The sequence below is a fragment of the Schistocerca piceifrons genome, chromosome 4 (assembly GCF_021461385.2).
Source record: "Schistocerca piceifrons isolate TAMUIC-IGC-003096 chromosome 4, iqSchPice1.1, whole genome shotgun sequence".
Classification (NCBI taxonomy): Eukaryota; Metazoa; Arthropoda; class Insecta; order Orthoptera; family Acrididae; genus Schistocerca; species Schistocerca piceifrons.
The window spans coordinates 837,387,189-837,406,878 of NC_060141.1; the positions used below are offsets into that span (position 1 = coordinate 837,387,189).

The following is a 19,690-nucleotide window of genomic DNA, read 5'->3' on the forward strand; positions in this document are numbered from 1 at the left end:
TGTCACTGCAGAAGAAGTTATCAAAAAGTTTCTGTTCGAGGGCACTGTTGTAGTGTATATGCGACACAGCACATGTCCGACGGTGATATATGAGCTCTGATGTGTAGGGACAGCTTAGTGAGGCATTCGTGTCTTCCTGACACGTGTGCGGAAAAAGTGTGCCGTGGCAATATTAGTACCAAATGTGTCCAAACTGGACCAATGTGCTGCTGTTCTTTTCTCAGCTGCTGAAGGACAAACACCAGTCAGAGAACAGAGAATGTGTTTCGGGCAGCACATCTGTTGAAAACCACAGTTCAGGAATCGTACACCAACTTCCGTGCCTGTGACAGTTTGGCACGAGACGCCAGCTGATCTAGGAGGTTGGCTTCACCCATTAGAGATAAGTGGGAGACACTCGAGCACCTGCCCTTCAGTCCCAATTTCTCCCTGTTCGATTATCCTGCCGGCGGTCCCTTAAAAAAGTCCCCGAAAGGTCGACAATTCCTGCCGGACGAAGGTGTGCGGCAGGCAGTTACGGACTTCTCTGCGTAGCAGGACACGGTGTTCTTCCGAGCAGGTGCCTTCGACTTGGTGTGTAGGTGGGAGGATTGCCTCAGTGCTCACAGCCATTTTGCGCAATTGCAATCCCAGACTGTACGGCCTTCGAATGGGAACTTTTTGATTGCCCTTTATGATTAATGTTTGTCAGAATGTCTATACACAAATAGTACCAAGGAATACATTTCACTGTGAGTACTTCACTTACAAAAAAGGAAAAATCGATAATTTGTCCTTGTACTCCTCCATGTAGTAGGTGAATATGGATTGGGGCTAAGAAATGAAAGAGGAAGCCACCTGGTAAAATTTTTCACAGAGCATAACTTAATCATAGCTAACACTTGGTTCAAGAATCATGAAAGAAGGCTGTATACATGGAAGAACCCTGGAGATACTAAAAGGTTTCAGATAGATTATATAAAGGTAAGACACAATTTAAAACCTGGTTCCTAAATCTCAAAGACATTTCCAGGGGCAGATGTGGACTCTGACCACAATCTATTGGTTATGAACTGTAGATTAAAACTGAAGAAACTGCAAAAAAGATGGGAATTTAAGGAGATGGGACCTGGATAAACTGAAAGAACCAGAGGTTGTACAGAGTTTCAGGGAGAGCATAAGGGAACAATTGACAGGAATGGGGGAAAGAAATACAGTAGAAGAAGAATGGGTAGCTTTGAGAGATGACATAGAGAAGGCAGCAGGGGATCAAGTAGGTAAAAAGCCGAGGGCTAGTAGAAATCCTTGGATAACAGAAGAAATATTGAATTTAATTGATGACAGGAGAAAATATAAAAATGCAGTAAGTGAAGCAGGCAAAAAGGAATACAAACGTCTCAAAAATGAGATCGACAGGAAGTGCAAAATGGCTAAGCAGGGATGGCTAGAGGACAAATGTAAGGATGTAGAGGCTTGTCTCACGAAGGGTAAGATAGATACTGCCTACAGGAAAATTAAAGATACCTTTGGAGAAAAGAGAACGACATGTAACGACATGTATGAATATCAAGAGCTCAGATGGAAACCCAGTTCTAAGCAAAGAAGGGAAAGCAGGAAGGTGGAAGGAGTATATAGAGGGTCTATACAGGGGCGATGTTCGTGAGGACAATATTATGGAAATGGAAGAGGATGTAGATGAAGATGAAATGGGAGATACGATACTGCACGAAGTGTTTGACAGAGCACTAAAAGACCTGAGTCGAAACAAGGCCCCGGGAGTAGACAACATTCTATTAGTGGATGCATATTCAATAAAGTGAGGAAACGTCAAATTTCACCTGTAAAAGTTACAGGAAATTTAAATAACAGTGCTGCAGACGCTATTCCAAAGGGTGTAGTACAATTTTCGACAGAGTCACCGAGTTCATCGAGGATGATGATGCTGTGCCATAGATGAGTTTCCCAGTGGATTTAGAAATACCTGCCTATATGATTGTTTCACGTGCATAAGGTAACTGTGGGCACTGTACGGTGACAGTGACCGTATTAGCATTTTAAGTAATTGATAATAATAAAGTGTAAAGTTTGTAAGTACGCTGTTCAGTTCAAGACTTCTGCTCTCCACGGGAAGATGTATGAGGTGAATACAAGATTGAGTTGTGGCATGAGATGCTTAGGTGTAGGCAGAGAAGGCACAAATCTGTTTTGTGGCTTGATGAACTTGCCTGCCGGCCGGTGTGGCCGAGCAGTTCTAGGCGCTTCAGTCGGGAACCGCGCAACTGCTACGGTCGCAGGTTCGAATCCTGCCTCGGGCATGGATGTGTGTGATGTCCTTAGGTTAGTTAGGCTTAAGTAGTTCTAAGTTCTAGGCGGCTGATGACCTCAGCTGTTAAGTCCCATAGTGCTCAGAGCCATTTGAACCATTTTTGAACTTGCCTGCACTAGTATCTAGGATCAGTGATTACAACAGAACACTTTTCAGTACTCTTGGAGTTGAGTGCAAGGATATGAAAGCAGCTATTGAGGAAGCTGTAGACATTAACAATGAAGGGGAAAAAGACATTGTGAGTCTCTTGTGATGAAACCTGGATGAAAAGGGGCAATACACTACATCGTGGTGTAACATGTCATTAGTGTAGATACAGGGAAAATCTTAGTCTTCCAAGTAATGAGCAAGTATTGCTCTCAGTGTGACACAAGAAAGAACAATGATGGCAGTGAAGAAGAAAGGTGGCAGCAGGGGCACAAGAAAGTATGCAGCAAGAAACTTGGGGCTAAGTGGTGGAATGGAAGCAGCGGGGACAAAACTAATATTCCAGAGGTCAGTTGAAAAATATGGTGTTAGTTATGTGAAGTTTCTAGGTAATGGACCTTCCAGTGCTTTTAAGACTGTTTGAGAGAGCAATTGTTATGGCTCACAAAAACTAAATTTGAAAACCTGGACTGTGTGTGGCATATTCAAAAGTGAATGGGGGGTAGACTACTCTAATTGAAGAAAGAAATTAAAGGCAAGAAATTAGAAGGAAGTTCACACTTACAAAAAACCCATCGGGGGTAACTTCGTAGTGTGGAAACAATGTGCAAGTCGTGTGGGCAAATTCTTTCATAGACTTTCCACAGATGGTGATCCTCAACATTCCCTTTGTGACATATAGTGATGCAAATATCTTCAGGCAGAAGCCAGTGGAAAGCCATACACTAACAAACATTGTTTGCCACTTGCTGTTTTAGATGCTATAAAACTAACTTTCAGGTATCTAGCCAATCCTGAACTGCTGAAAAAATGTGTACACGGGAAAATACAGAATGTAAATGAGAACTAGAATCACCTTGTTTGGATGCGTTGTCCAAAAACACTATTTGTATCCTCAATTGTTGTGAACATCCCTGCATGTGATGTCTGTCTAGCATTCGATAGTAGAAATGCAGGTAAGGTTAAGCGCATGCAGAGACCGGCCTTCCGTCCAGGTGCATTCACACTCGAGACGCACACAAGCATTGATGAAGCATTACTGGAGAAAGCTCAGGCAGCAGAAAGAAAAATGCAAAATTTGAAGTATCAACAATGTAGAAAAAGACAGATTGCGATTCGCCTTAAAGAAGACACGACACGTAAGTTGCAGACAGGCCCACCCAACCGCCCCCCCCCCCTCCCCCCCCTCCCACACACACACACACACACACACACACACACACACACACACACACACGCATACACACAGCGAGATGCTGCAGTCGGCAGTCATGTGTGCATGAGACGTGCCTGCTACTCCAGGAAGACGAGGAAGAAAAAAAAGATTCAGGACATGGACATCATTAGTCACTAGATGTACACCAATATTGTCAAAAATTTAAATAAAAAGTTTAAATGTCAATTGCCATAAACTGACTTTTCTTAGCTATAATGTACCTTTTTCTCAGGAACTGTAAAAGCTAACATTCTGATATTTGCTGTAGTTCTTAAGATTACTGAATAATCCTGCTCAGCAGCTTTCCATTATATTTTCTCTGAGAAAAGTTCTCCTTTAAAATTTGAGAAATATAGAGCAGTCCCTGGTAACACAAAACGGAAAAATTAATTTCAAAGCAACTACGACCTTAAACAAAAATCGGTTCCACACATTTTATTAGCCACTTATGTAGATGTAAACTGTGAAATTCCACTTTTATTGCTCGAGTAGTTTACGAGAAAAGGTTATAGAAATAATGGTTCAAAATGGTTCAAATAGCTCTGAGCACTATGGGACTTAACATCTGAGGTCATCAGTCCCCTAGAACTTAGAACTACTTAAACCTAACTAACCTAAGCACATCACACACATCCATGCCCGAGGCAGGATTCGAACCTGCGACCATAGCAGTCACGCGGTTCCGGACTGAAGCGCCTAGAACCGCATGGCCACTGCGGCTGGCTAAACAATGGTAATTGAAAAATAAAATCCTTATAAGTTGTTTGTCATCATGCATTGTCAACCAAAAACTGCACAGAATATCAAGCATTATGTTGTACATAATAGCCTCAAGTTTTAGTATTTTAGCTGTCATATTGTTGGAGATACATATGTTAAAGTACAAGAAGACATTTTGCCCTATGCCTGTCCTTAGAGAGTATCATTTTCTTATTAGTGCTCTCCACATTCAGGAAGACCTTCAGGGTTTGATGATGATCATTCAGATGCTTGAATCCACAATGATCCAGGTTGGTGTTCTTGAGGACTGCCAAATGTGATGAACTATGATCATTTCACCATCATATGATATTTGCATGCAGGGGGGAAGGTTCAAAAATTGGCTGCATGGATACCACATGGTCCAAGCCAAAATCACAAAAATCAGTGGGTAGCCATATGTGCGTCTCTGCTTATTTATCGTCCACTGGCTCGTGAACAACACTGACCATTCCTATCATGTATCGTGACTAGTGGTGAGAAAAGGTTCCTTTATGATAACGTAAGGAAAAGAAATGAGGCTGAGCCCAAATTAAGCAGCAACTCCCTGCGTAAAGACCTGTGCACATCCACAAAAAATAATTTTATGCATCTGGTGGAACGGCAACGGAGGGGTGTACTTCCCCGAGGTGTAACAGTCACTGCTGACGATAACTGTCAAAAACTGACACATCTTGCAGATGTAATCTGAGAACAGTGACCAGGAAGATGGGGTCAAGTGATGCTGCTCCACAATAATACATGCCTGCATTCTGCTAGACTGACAGGAATTGGATTGGGAAGTCACACCACACCCATCTGATCTTGCACCCTCAGTTTTCACCTTTTCTACTCTCTATCAAACAACCTTAAAGAAAATTCATTTCTGGATGAAAATGTGCTTCAAACATGGCTCAACAAGTTCTTTGCCTCAAAACCAAATGATTTCTACTGCTGCAGAACTGAAATGTTACCCCAGACGTTGTAAATAGTGATGGAGAACATATTATTGACGACTAAAGACTGTTATGTGTGTCTTTTGTGTTTATTAAACTTATGGAAAAATGCTACGAACTTATGCACTAAACCGATACATTGTATTGGAGTTTAATTGCTTTTACTTGAAGATATTCATAATTTTTTGATTTCCATCAAAGATTCTCTGTTTTGCTGGCAACAACTGGAAGTAAAATCCATTACAATTTTCTCTACCAGCTTGTCCCCAAATAAACGACAGCACACTTGTGGTTTGTTTCAGATTGGACGTGACAGATTGCAGAACACTCGGCGGGGCCCTGTTCCCCTACCTCGTCGGGCTGCCGCGACTTCACACGCTTCGAATGGAAAATATGGCTTTTGCGATGCTACGACCGGGTGTGAGCAGCATCCTCGAATTGTCAGGTGTGCGCTGCCTGACATTCGATTATTCCGTTGTCGCTGGAGTGCCCTTTGAAAAGTTTCCAGAAAAGCTCGTCAATCTCAGGTAACAAAAGATCTACACCTGTTAGATTACCCTGCAATTCACACTGTGTGTTTGGCAATGGGTTCCTAAGTATAGAACATACCAAGAAGTGGTACAGAATGGGACAGTGCTTTAATGCCACTGCTTATCAGTATGACATCCTGAAGACACATTCCAGTTGGAAATGGCTGTCTTCCAGCCACATATTTGAACCATCGTATCCCTCTACAGTTTTTACCCACCGTACTTCCCTCCAATAACAAACTGACAATTTGTTTGTGTCCCAGGTTGGGACCTACTGACAAATCCTTTCTTTTAATCAAGTTGTGCCATAAATATTTTTCTTCCCCAGTTTCTGTCTACTTTCTCCTTGGGTATTCGATTTACCCATCTAATCTACAGCATTCTTTTGCACCATCTTATTTCAAAAACTTCTATTCTTTTGTTATCTGAACTGTTTATTTTACATGTTTCACATTTATATGAGGCTTTACTGCAGCCAGAAAAGACTTCCTAAGCTCTTTTTCAGAAGTGATTTTCTTCATATTTTCACTTGCTGCTTCACGTCTTCTCTACTTTAACCAGCATCATTTATTTTGCTGCTCAAATAGCAAAACTCATTCACTCGTTTAGTATCTCATTTCTGAATCTGATTCTCTCAGTACTGCCTGATTTAATTTGACTACATGCCATTACCCTCATTTTACTTTTGTTGATGTTCATCTTATAATCTCTTTTCAAGACAGTAGCCATCCTGTTAAACTGCTTTTCCGAGTCATATGGTCCCTCTGACAGGATTATAATGTCAGCAGCAAACCTTTCCTCTGTCAGAATTAAAATGACGCCAACAAACTTCAAACAGAAAACAACACAACTAAGAAATTAACAGGAAAGCTACACCTTAATAACATCATATTCGTATAAATGATTGACAGGTAGATAATAAAATGAAATTAAATTAAAGCATCGTCAGAAGAGCTCATAAAGGGAGCAGCACAGTACTGATCAATGAAGAGCAATATATAGAAAAAAAATCAAAGATTTCATCTGTGGTGTCACTGCCAGACACCACACTTGCTAGGTGGTAGCTTAAATCGGCCGCGGTCCATTTAGTACAAGTCGGACCCGCGTGTCGCCACTGTGTGATCGCAGACCTAGCACCACCACAAGGCAGGTCTCGAGATACGATATAGCACTCGCCCCAGTTGTACGGACGACATTGCTAGCGACAATACGGACGAAGCCTTCCTCTCATTTGCCGAGAGACAGTTAGAATAGCCTTCTGCTGAGTCCATGGCTACGACCTAGCAAGGCGCCATTAGCCTTACCTAGTTTGAGAGTTATCGTATAAATGTCTCAAGAAGAACGCTGTATTCATCAAAGAATAAAAGTTAAGTATAAAGCAGCTACGTACTTTTCTTGCTACCATTCAATAGTTATCCTGTTCCAGACTTGACGCCGGTCGGCGTGTGTGTACGCGTGCCTTTCTTTCGGCTCCCTTCCCGGTGTGGCGTAGCAAGCTTGTTACGCCACATCATCATCTCCTTGAACAATATCAGAAAACTGAAATCCAATCCAGCAGCACATTTCCTGACACACATAACAAACAATTTCAAAGACATCAAACACATACTCACAGGTAAACAAAAACAACACATAACACAGAAGAACCCAAAATCTCCAACACTCAGAGGCTGACCTGAGGTTCACAAACCCCTTATTCCAGTGAGGGCCATTATCAACTTGATGAATGCACTACCTACCATGTGGCAAAACACATGAAAAAATTGTAACACAGCAATATGAAATGAAGAGCAGCAGAACAGTGAAACACACAAATGAGTGCATAACACAAATAAAAGACTTACACATATCACAAACAGCACCTCTCATAATTTTCAACAAAGAGAATATGTACAACTTGATACCCAGTGCAGACACAATAAAACTAATTGAAGAAAATCTACTGACATTTAACAAACTACCGGCAGACATGAAAAGACCAAAACCCTTCAAGCAATCACATCCAAAAATTACTTCCAGTTTGAAAAGGAATTTTACTTACAAAAAGATGGCCTTTCAATGTGATCGTCAGTATCAGAAACATTGGCAAACATATTTATCAGCCACATAGAAAACACATTCTTTGATAAAAACATCATAAGGAAATGACACATAATTGTTTACTGGTACAGGTGGCAGGGGTAAAATACAGGGAACGAAAGGCTATTTACAATTTGTACAGAAACCAGATGGCAGTTATAAGAGTCGAGGGACATGAAAGGGAAGCAGTAGTTGGGAAGGGAGTGAGACAGGGTTGTAGCCTCTCCCCGATGTTGTTCAATCTGTACATTGAGCAAGCAGTGAAGGAAACAAAAGAAAAATTCGGAGTAGGTATTAAAATTCACGGAGAAGAAATAAAATCTTTGCTGTCTCTGATAGAATTACAATGACATCGGCAAACCTCAAAGGACTTGGAAGAGCAGTTGAACGGAATGGACAGTGCCTTGAAAGGAGGATATAAGATGAACATCAACAAAAGCAAAACGAGGATAATGGAATGTAGTTGAATTAAGTCGGGTTATGTTGAAGGAATTAGATTAGGAAGTGAGACACTTAAAGTAGTAAATGAGTTTTGCTATTTGAGGGGCAAAATAACTACATTTTATATCTTCTCTACTTCGACCATCAGCAGACTGGCAATGGCAAGGAAAGCATTTCTGAAGAAGAGAAATTCGTTAACATCAAGTATTGGTTTAAATGTCAGGAAGTCGTTTATAAATACACTCCTGGAAATGGAAAAAAGAACACATTGACACCGGTGTGTCAGACCCACCATACTTGCTCCGGACACTGCGAGAGGGCTGTACAAGCAATGATCACACGCACGGCACAGCGGACACACCAGGAACCGCGGTGTTGGCCGTCGAATGGCGCTAGCTGCGCAGCATTTGTGCACCGCCGCCGTCAGTGTCAGCCAGTTTGCCGTGGCATACGGAGCTTCATCGCAGTCTTTAACACTGGTAGCATGCCGCGACAGCGTGGACGTGAACCGTATGTGCAGTTGACGGACTTTGAGCGAGGGCGTATAGTGGGCATGCGGGAGGCCGGGTGGACGTACCGCCGAATTGCTCAACACGTGGGGCGTGAGGTCTCCACAGTACATCGATGTTGTCGCCAGTGGTCGGCGGAAGGTGCACGTGCCCGTCGACCTGGGACCGGACCGCAGCGGCGCACGGATACACGCCAAGACCGTAGGATCCTACGCAGTGCCGTAGGGGACCGCACCGCCACTTCCCAGCAAATTAGGGACACTGTTGCTCCTGGGGTATCGGCGAGGACCATTCGCAACCGTCTCCATGAAGCTGGGCTACGGTCCCGCACACCGTTAGGCCATCTTCCGCTCACGCCCCAACATCGTGCAGCCCGCCTCCAGTGGTGTCGCGACAGGCGTGAATGGAGGGACGAATGGAGACGTGTCGTCTTCAGCGATGAGAGTCGCTTCTGCCTTGGTGCCAATGATGGTCGTATGCGTGTTTGGCGCCGTGCAGGTGAGCGCCACAATCAGGACTGCATACGACCGAGGCACACAGGGCCAACACCCGGCATCATGGTGTGGGGAGCGATCTCCTACACTGGCCGTACACCACTGGTGATCGTCGAGGGGACACTGAATAGTGCACGGTACATCCAAACCGTCATCGAGCCCATCGTTCTACCATTCCTAGACCGGCAAGGGAACTTGCTGTTCCAACAGGACAATGCACGTCCGCATGTATCCCGTGCCACCCAACGTGCTCTAGAAGGTGTAAGTCAACTACCCTGGCCAGCAAGATCTCCGGATCTGTCCCCCATTGAGCATGTTTGGGACTGGATGAAGCGTCGTCTCACGCGGTCTGCACGTCCAGCAGGAACGCTGGTCCAACTGAGGCGCCAGGTGGAAATGGCATGGCAAGCCGTTCCACAGGACTACATCCAGCATCTCTACGATCGCCTCCATGGGAGAATAGCAGCCTGCATTGCTGCGAAAGGTGGATATACACTGTACTAGTGCCGACATTGTGCATGCTCTGTTGCCTGTGTCTATGTGCCTGTGGTTCTGTCAGTGTGATCATGTGATGTATCTGACCCCAGGAATGTGTCAATAAAGTTTCCCCTTCCTGGGACAATGAATTCACGGTGTTCTTATTTCAATTTCCAGGAGTGTAGTTTGTACAAGAAGAGAATAGAAGCTTTCGAAATGTGGTGCTACAGAAGAATGCTGAAGATTAGATCGGTAGATCACATAACTAATGATGAAGTATTGAACAGAATTAAGGAGAAGAGGAGTTTGTGGCACAGCTTGACCAGAAGAAGGGATCGGTTAGTAGGACATGTTCTGAGGCATCAAGGGATCACAAATTTAGCATTGGAGGGCAGCGTGGAGGGTAAAAATCGTAGAGGGAGACCAAGAGATGAACACACTTAGCAGATTCAGAAGGATGTAGGTTGCAGTAGGTACTGGGAGATGAAGAAGCTTGCACAGGATAGAGTAGCATGGAGAGCTACATCAAACCAGTGTCTGGACTGAAGACCACAACAACAGCAACAAATCTGTGGATGTCATAACCTGTAGGGTGAATGAACCAACAGAGTAAATAGATAAACTTCATACAGACATAAACAGCATGAAAATAAATAAATAAATAAATTCAATTCACCATGGAAAAAGAAACACAAAATCAAATACATTTCGTGGATATAACAATGAAGAGAGACAGCAGTAGGCACACATTTGACATATTCAGAAAGCGAAGAGCCACAGATACAATTACACATGCTTCAACCAACTATCAGTAAAATAAAAAATTATCAGCCCTATGACATATACCACTCAGCCAAGAAAACCATGAAAAAGAACTACAACCATACAACTAATTGCCAAACAATGTTTATAAAATCCATATAGTGCAAAAGACTCAACCCCAAAATCAAAATATAACTAAAGAAAAATGAAAACAAGCAGAGAACACAAACACCTAAAAATGCCATAGACACTACAACACACACAGAAACACAAACTAACAGACATAACTAACAGAAAGAAATGGCGCAATTTAATATACACACAGAATAACAAATACACTAGAGAAACAGGGATTACACATTGCTTATGGAATGAGATACCCATTCCTGTCACATTTACAAACAACAACAGACAAACCAGATATATACCAAGGAGTGTACCACCGAGACTGTATGCTCTTCCTAAAGTGCATAAAGAAGGTCTGCCTTTACGGCCTATAGTCAGTAATATTGACGCACCCACATATGATTTAGCCAAACATCTAGCTTCTTTGTTGAGACCATTTGTTGGCAAATGTTCACACCATATACGGAACTCTGCTGATTTTATTAATAGACTGGGGGCTCTCCACTTAAGGCGGGGTAGGACGTCAGACTTGGAGCAGGAGAGGCACCACAGGACATTTTATTTTCTGCTGTCTATACTTTTACAAATAAAGTCATAAAACTTTGTCAGCATGATCAGGAAGGATTCAGTATTCACAATCATAGCAGTGGAAGTGCAAAAATATAACAAAATGATTTTTTTTTTTAGGTATGAAATTTCATCATTTTTTCGCTTACTGTTGGCTGCATTTGTTGCTGTAGGTACATTTTTCTTCACAAGTAAGAGAGATTCTTTGATGAATTTTGCACAGCATACAAACCATACTTACAGGTGTATGAAACTCTAGAATTTTCCAAATCTATTAAAAGCTGTGGTAAAAATTGAGATAATTAACTACAAAATTTAATTTTTTTTCTAAACATAAAGTATAAAACATAACAGCTCATTCATTTTTTCAAAAATTAAATAGATTCTAGAGTTTCAGACAGCTGTAAGTACGGTTTGTATGCTGTGCAAAATTCATCGAACAGTCTTTCTTACTTATGAAGAAAAGTGTACCTATAGCAACAAATGCAGCCAATAGTAAGTGGAAAAATGATGAAATTTCACATGTAAAAAAAATTATTTTGTCACGTTTTTTAACTTCCGCTGCTACGAGTGTGAATCCTGAATCCTTCCTGGTCGTGCTGACAAAGTTTTATGAATTTACTTGTAAAAGTATAGACAGTGGAAATTAAAATGTCCTGTGGTGCCTCTCCTGCTCAAAGTCGGCTCGTTTGACGTCCTACCCCCCTTAAGTAGTTCGGATCTTCTAGTGAGTTTTGATGTAATTTCCCTTTTCACAAAAGTACCTCTTGCAGATTCCTTGATTCTAATTGGTCAACAGTTTGAATCAGACATTATGTTGAAACAAAGCAGTACTCTTTCCTCAACTTATTTTATGTTTAACCAGGAATATTATGAACAGTCTGACGGTGTCACCATGGGCAGCCCTCTGTCTCCTCTGGTGGCTAACCTCCTTATGGAGGATTTTGAGGAGAGAGCACTTGAATCAGCAGTCTGTAAACCAACTGTTTTTTGGAACTATGTTGATGACACTTTCATAGTGTGGCCCCACAGAGAAGAAAAGTTAATGGAGTTTTTTCATCATGTTAACTCATCCATGAGAATATTCGATTTACTATGGAACTAGAGAAAGATGGCTGCCTTCCATTCCTGGATGTTTTGGTTAAACAGAAGAGCGACGGCACTGTGGGACATTCTGTCTATCGGAAGCCCACTCACACTGATTTGTATTTGCATTCATCAAGTTGCCATCACCCATCCCAGACTGTGGGGGTACTTAAAACCCTTGTACACAGGGCACACACGGTGTCGGATGCAGAGAATTTGCCTATGGAACTGGCACATTTGAGGATGGTGTTCAGAGACAATGGGTGCTTGACCCGGCAAATTAACAGGGCCTTCTCAACTAGAGCCAGGAACTGGGAAGTGGATAAAGAGGAGAACGTCCCAGCCAAGTCCCTAGCTTTTCTTCCCTTTGTCGGAAATATCTCCTTCAAGATAGCAAGGATTCTTAATCATTTTCATGTGAAAGTGGTTTTTTGTCCGCCTTCTACGATTTCGGATTTGCTGGGATGGATGAAGGATGATTTGTCACTGCGGAAGGCGGGAATTTACATAATACCGTGTTAATGTGGTATGGCCTAAATAGGACAGACAATGCGTACAGTGGAAGAGTGTTGTACAGAACAACAACGATGCACTCACCTACTGCAAGCCAGTAAGTCTGCAGTTGCGGAACATTGTATTTCTAATGGACATTCAATGGAGTACTACAAAACTTCGATTTTGGCCACTGCAAAAACTTTTTGGACTCCATTATCAAAGAATCAGTGGAAATACGCATTGCGGGAAATCTAATGAACCGTGACAGTGGTTACCAATTGAATAATGCATGGAATCCCATCGTCTCCGAAATTTGCTCGAGACGAAGACCCCAGAAGAGTTCGATAGCTGCGGCCAGTGACGATACCCACGGCAGCTGAGTATTGCAATTCCACCAGCGAGGGCGCTGCCACTGGGAGGTGTGGCCCTATCTGTCTCTGCGACTGCAACGCATGCGCAGCATTACTATCAGTGCACTATATAAGCTGGAGTTGAGAATGTCTTTGTCAGTCCTCGTTCGGCTCACCTGAAGATGGTTGGCAGTTGTACAGTCGAAATATCGTGCAGTGAAGCTTATGACGACTGGCTGCAAGCCCGAAATCTTTTTGAACACAGGAATATACTAGTTAGAATGCCAAGAACATGAAACCAGTATATCTGGTGATGACAGGTGGGAATTTCAAAACAAGGTGGCGGTGGTGGTTGTTGGGATGTTAAAGGGGGACTAAACAGCTAAGGTCATCAGTCCCCCTCAAAACAAGGTATAAAGAACTTGTAAGAAGTTGGAAATATAAGAATAGCAACTCTACCTCTGCTGGATACCTGATAAAACAAGGGCATGAACTATCTATCCAACATGGAACAGGACATGAAAATTATTAAGGTGAACAACTACAACAAAAAAACTCCAGACATTACAGGAAAACTTTCATATACAAAGAGTCCTTGCAATGAATAAGGAAGTACTTAATGAGAAAATCAATAAAAGCAGTTACTCACAGATCAGTCATTAAAACAATAACAGAGATGTGGAACATCTCTCTCTCTCTCTCTCTCTCTCTCTCTCTCTCTCTCTCTCTCTCTCTCTCTCTCTCTCTCACACACACACACACACACACACACACACACACAAAACAAATGAAAAATATCAAGCCATACACACAACATAAACAAAAGACGAAAGATAAGCACACAGCGACAATTGGCATTACCCGTGGTAAACACCACATGGTGAACACATAGTGAAAGTGCAAGTGAGTTGTTGCAATAAAGGTGGGTGAAAAAATAACAGAAATCCGCCATCTGGATTATGGGGAACAAGCGAACACATCTCCAGGACCACACATATGAACTAGCATCAATGGAAATCATAAGTAACACCAAATGATAATTTAACCTCATGAAACTAGTGCTATAAATGTTGTTTCTAATCGGAAAAACAAGAGATAAACATTAGAAAACATAACATAGTAACATATTTGGACTACTACCTAATGCATTTTTATCATAGATATAAAAACAAATATGTATTTCAGGCCACTAAAGATGCTTTATAAATGAAAGAAGTGAAACGCATATGGCAAAAAACAAACTGCCTTTCATTTAGTTGCAAAGACAAAACGTACCTCCAAGAAAAAATATTTCTTATCGCTGAACTTCAAAACCCTTTCCAAATTTTTTGTCCATATCTGTCACAGCTTCCCAACATTTTCACTGAATAATATTATGATAGCTGCAACCCTGTTTCACTCCCTTCTCAGCTGCTACCACCTTCATTTTATCTGCATCTTTTTCCACTCACATGAAGCATATGATACCACCTGGTGTCACTGTAACTCGATCCCATGGCTCTGATTTCAAGCTTCGGGAATCTGCGAGTCCAGTGGCTACACATACTCCTTATTTTTTTTCTTTTAAGATGTCTTGAGGCCTTCAGCTGCCATTCTCTTTATTTCCTGTACGATTGTACAATTTCGGCCTTAGGCCATTTTCAAGTATTTTTATGCATGATTTTTTAGTAGCAGATTATGTCATTCACATCGTTGTTCCTGTGACATCATGTTATGCTCATAAAATAAATCCAATGTGTTCATGCTATTTTAGGAGCATGTTACTTTTGAGCAGTTACATTACATAACATTTTTATTGGTCCTTTTGATCATTTGTTGTACAAGGTATACTGTACAATATTGGACAGATCATTGTGATTTACAATACATGTTTTTAAATCATATAACAGTATTTAAATTGTTTTAGCCTTCATATTATTACAACTGAAGGTTCAGCTTCCATACATTATATTTAACGCAAATAATTATCTTTTTTCTTTTTAGGTATTTGGCAATAAATTTTTATGTTTCAAGATATTCATTTATACTATAATAACATTTTTGCAATAGATATTATGGACAGCAGTTTTAAATCTTGAAATGTCTTTTATTGTTTTAATGTTTGTAGGTAGCTTATTGTATAGTCTTGTTTCCTTTTGCAACTACTTGAAAGTAACACGCTCCTAAAATAGCGTGAACACTTCGGATTTATTTTATGAACATAACGTAATGTCATAGAAGCAATGACTCATATGACATAATCTGCTACTAAAAAATCATCCATTAAATACTTGAAAACGGCTGCTGGTAAACCTTTTGGGATGTGAGGTCGTGGTCTGAGAAACTCTTCTGTTCCTGACGTTTTGTCCAGGACTGTGCTGGACATCTTCAGAGGCAGTCCTCTGCCGAGTCTTGCCGACTGACTGGTCGGACGTCCGAGAGCGACATATATACTGTAGGAAAGGGGGCGTGGTCGAAGTAACACGTGATTAGCAGAGATAATCCTTGTCAAAGATAAAACTTAACTATCGATTGTCATCTTGTCAAAGATAAAGTTGTCTAGCGATTCTGCAGAGCTACTGTCCATATGTCACTAAGTTTCATTGCCTCCTCTTTTCTGTTAAAATCATCCTGATGCTTATAAATTTCAGTGGCTTCTCTACATAACTGTGGATAATAATTTGACGTTGTAAATAAAATTTCTGTTTCAGAAAACTTCACTTCGTGGTTTCCTGACTGAAGAGCATGCTCTGCCGATAGGAAAAATAGAGAAATCAGCTATAGCAGAGACTTTTGTGCTCTTTTAGCCATGTATTTACACTCCTCTTGGTAGTTCCAATATAAACTTTACCACACGTACACAGAATTTTGTATACACCACATGTCAACACAGGAGGGTGTTTATCCTTCGCAGATTGCAGCACTTGACTTATTTTCTTTGTTGGTGTAAAGACCGGTCTGATGTCATGTTTCTGTAAAATCTTATCAATCTGATCTGTTACTTTTTTAATAATAACTGAAAATGGCCTAAAGCCAAAATTGTTCAATCGTACAGGAAATAAAAAGAATGACAGCCAAAGGCTACAAGAAATCTTTCAAAAAATTGCACTGAAAATTATAGACTCCTTATATGACGACTTTTGCTTGTGGTACGGCTATGAGTCCATGGCCTTAGCTGAACGTCAACTTCAAGGTGTCGTACAGAGAGCCCATTCTTGGGACCTGTAGCACGGCTCCCAGTTTTCCTCCAATAAAGCACATATCATACATTTTTGTCGCCACAACACGGTCTGTGCAAATCGAAAGCTCTACTTAGAAATCCAGTGCCGTGAGATACATTGACCTTCTTCTGGGCTCCTATTATAATAGACACTGTTACACCATACCTGTCAGCTTAAAACAAGTTCGATGCAGAATCTCAATGCTCTCCACTTTCTTACGTCTTTTTCCACTTTTGTGTGTGGTTCGTACTGCACAGCTTGTAACGGTCATCATCACTCGGGTACTCTTTCCAGATGGTCCTTCCATTTAATTCTAAATTCATATATCTTATCATTTTTTTATTCAACTTTGAACTGTTTTTGTAATATGCATTTTTATTTTGTCTGTTTTTGCATATCCTTTCACCATTCATAGGAATCTCATTTCCAGCACTTGAATCTTATTTTTTAGTGCATAATGATTGGTATATAAGTTCATAGTGTTTTTCCATAAGTTTAATAAACACAATAGATACTCATAACAGAGACTTTAGTCATCAGTAATATATTCTCCTTCACTGTTTACAACAGTCTGCCAATGCCGGTGTAAATTTTTGATTCTACGACTAGAAATCGTTCTTTCGAGACGAAGAACTCGTCGAGCCACTTTCGGAGCACATTTTCGTGTCGAATTGAATTTCCTTGAAGGTTGTTTGATGAAAAGCAGAAGGATGAAAATTTTAGGGTACAAGATCAGGTGAATAAGGTGGGTGTGGAATGACTTCCCTACCCAACTCCTATGTAGTGTTTTTTGTCAGTGATGCAAAATGCAGTCTAGCATTATCGTGGAGTAGCATCGCTTCACGCAGTCTTCCTGGTCGTTGTTCTCAGACTGTGTCTGTGAGATGTCTCAGCTCGTAACAATAAATATCAGCAGTGACGGTTACACCCAAGGGAAGCAATTCGAGGCACGCCCCACCATCACTGTTCCATCAGATGCATTACGTTATCTTTTGTGAATATGTGCAAGTCTTTGTACGGACAGTTGCTAATTTGTTTGGGCCTTAACCATTCCTTTCTTTTCCTAATGTTAGCATAAAGACACCATTTCTCGTCACCCGTAAGGATCGGTCGGAGGTGTTCACGAGTCAGTTCACGACGAGCGAGAATAGGTGCAAGTACGGCCACCTGTTCATTTTTATGATTTCGGTTTAGAGTGTGCGGTACCCATTTGCCCAATTTTTGAACCTTCCCCATTGCGTGCAAATGTTGCACAATGGTGGAACGATCACAGTTCATCACATTTGCCAGTTCTCAAGCACACTGACACGGACGAGTGTGGATTAATACATTTAAACTATCTTCGTCAAGCCCCGAAGGTCTTCCCGATTTCAGGCAGTCACTAATGTCGAAACAATACTTCTTAAAATGAAAAAACAATTTTCTTGTTACGCTCTGTCCAATGGCATTATCCCGATGTTTCTGGCCACCTCCACTGCTCTCCGAAAAGTTCAGATTTCTCCACTCGGCCCTCAGTTTTCTACTCTACTCACTATCTCAAAATGACAAAATGGCAATATGTGAATGCAAGTAGCAACAGCAAACTACAAAGAAAAACTGATAATCGCTAAATAAACCCATAGCGACTGGATTACCGATAAGCAAAACAAAAACGCTATGAAGTTGTTCACCAAACTAATGTTACACTTGTATTTCCTGCAGCCATTTACCCCCTTGCCTCGTTCAGCCCCTCTCGCTCTGGAACTGCTCCTTCCCTGTGCGTACTGCCACTCTCCTCTTGTTACCTACCCCCCCCCTCCCCCTCCCCCCTGCACCCTTTCCTACCTCATATCCCAGTATGTCACTTCGTTTTAGATTCTTTTCTCATTGTTTTCTCTGAGATAAATATGAGCCTCCATGTATATAATTAAATTTTCTGTTGTTCAAACATGCACAATATAGAGGTAACTCCATTGGATGGCCACGTTGTCACAGTAAAATCAGTGTTTTCATTCTTATCACAGGGAGCTGGGAGTCAAAGAGTGTCAAGGTGACCCGAAGGCCGTAGAAGGGCTGGCCAAGCAGATGCCCGGTCTTAAAATCCACGGCGTCATTCGACCTTTGTAACCGGCTTTCTACGTGTCCGATAACGAGAGTGGTGCAGGACTTGAAGAGGAGGAGAATGTGTTGCTTTGCAGTGCAGAGGAAGCAGTGGATGACTGGAGAGTTGCAGTGATAGTTAAAGAGTGATAACGATGTCTAGGATTAAAGCAGTATATCTGTTCTCTTTCTAGAGAATATATAAAACTGATATGATATTTATAGGGAACTAATTTTAAATACTGATTGCATCTCAGCTGGAATATTGTAACTGGGCCAAAATTTAATACTTCTCAACTTTTGTTACTAGACTGTGTGTCGTAGTGGACTGCTGCAGGCTGTCAGGTCGAAAATATTTATTTTGGGTGTAACGTCACATTAACATTGGTGGAAACTGTTTTGAAACAGATAAAGTGGCAAGACTGATGAGGTAGCCATTCTTAAATATCACTGGCTGGACTAGCATGTATTATTGTGTACAGTAATTAATTTAAAATAGTTATGAAATATTTGTTATCTGTTTATCCAAAAAAAATTTTCTTGCTTATTTATTCACTTTTTATTTGTATTATGTGCAAGTTTCATCAAAATAAATGTTCTCTTTGTGGTAATCTGAAGTTAGAAACTTTTGTCAGTTTTTATGAACTAGTGAAACAATAATAAATTAGCACCAGATACCCTATTATTTTAAGTGTCAATTATACAGGTATTTATCAGGTTACTACTAATTAACATTTTTAAACTTGGCGATATCACGTTCCATTCAGAGCAACGTACCCCTTGAGTTATAACTTGAGTTATAAGATGTGATCGACTGTGCTTAATTTATGTCTCTGTACATCTGTGTCATCAGAAAATCTTCTTTAAAGTAATGAGTTCATAGTTCATGTCCGAGAGAGGGGGGGGGGGGCGGGGGGAGGGGGGGGGGGGGAAAGGAAAGAAAGAAATACCCAGAAGGGGAGGAGGAAAAGAAATGAAACTTCACAAGTTGAGAGGGTATGTGATGTAGGAATGATTACAGAATGGAGTCAAATTTACAAAATCTTGGCAGTACGAGCCCACTTAACCAGTACGATGTCGCCCCCACTCTGGCCTGGATGCGTGCACTGACTTGGCTGGGAAGGATGTCGTAC

General features: G+C 41.3%; 1 protein-coding gene across 1 annotated transcript in view; it reads left to right on the plus strand.

Annotated features, from left to right (window-relative positions):
• Window positions 1–19,168, plus strand: part of LOC124795270 — a 151,072-nt gene extending 131,904 nt beyond the window's left edge. The window contains exons 7-8 of the mRNA XM_047259217.1: window positions 5,665–5,889; window positions 18,482–19,168. The gene's annotated coding sequence lies outside the window, so the exon portion shown is untranslated. The remainder of the gene's footprint in view (window positions 1–5,664; window positions 5,890–18,481) is intronic.
• Window positions 19,169–19,690: the final 522 nt, after the last annotated feature.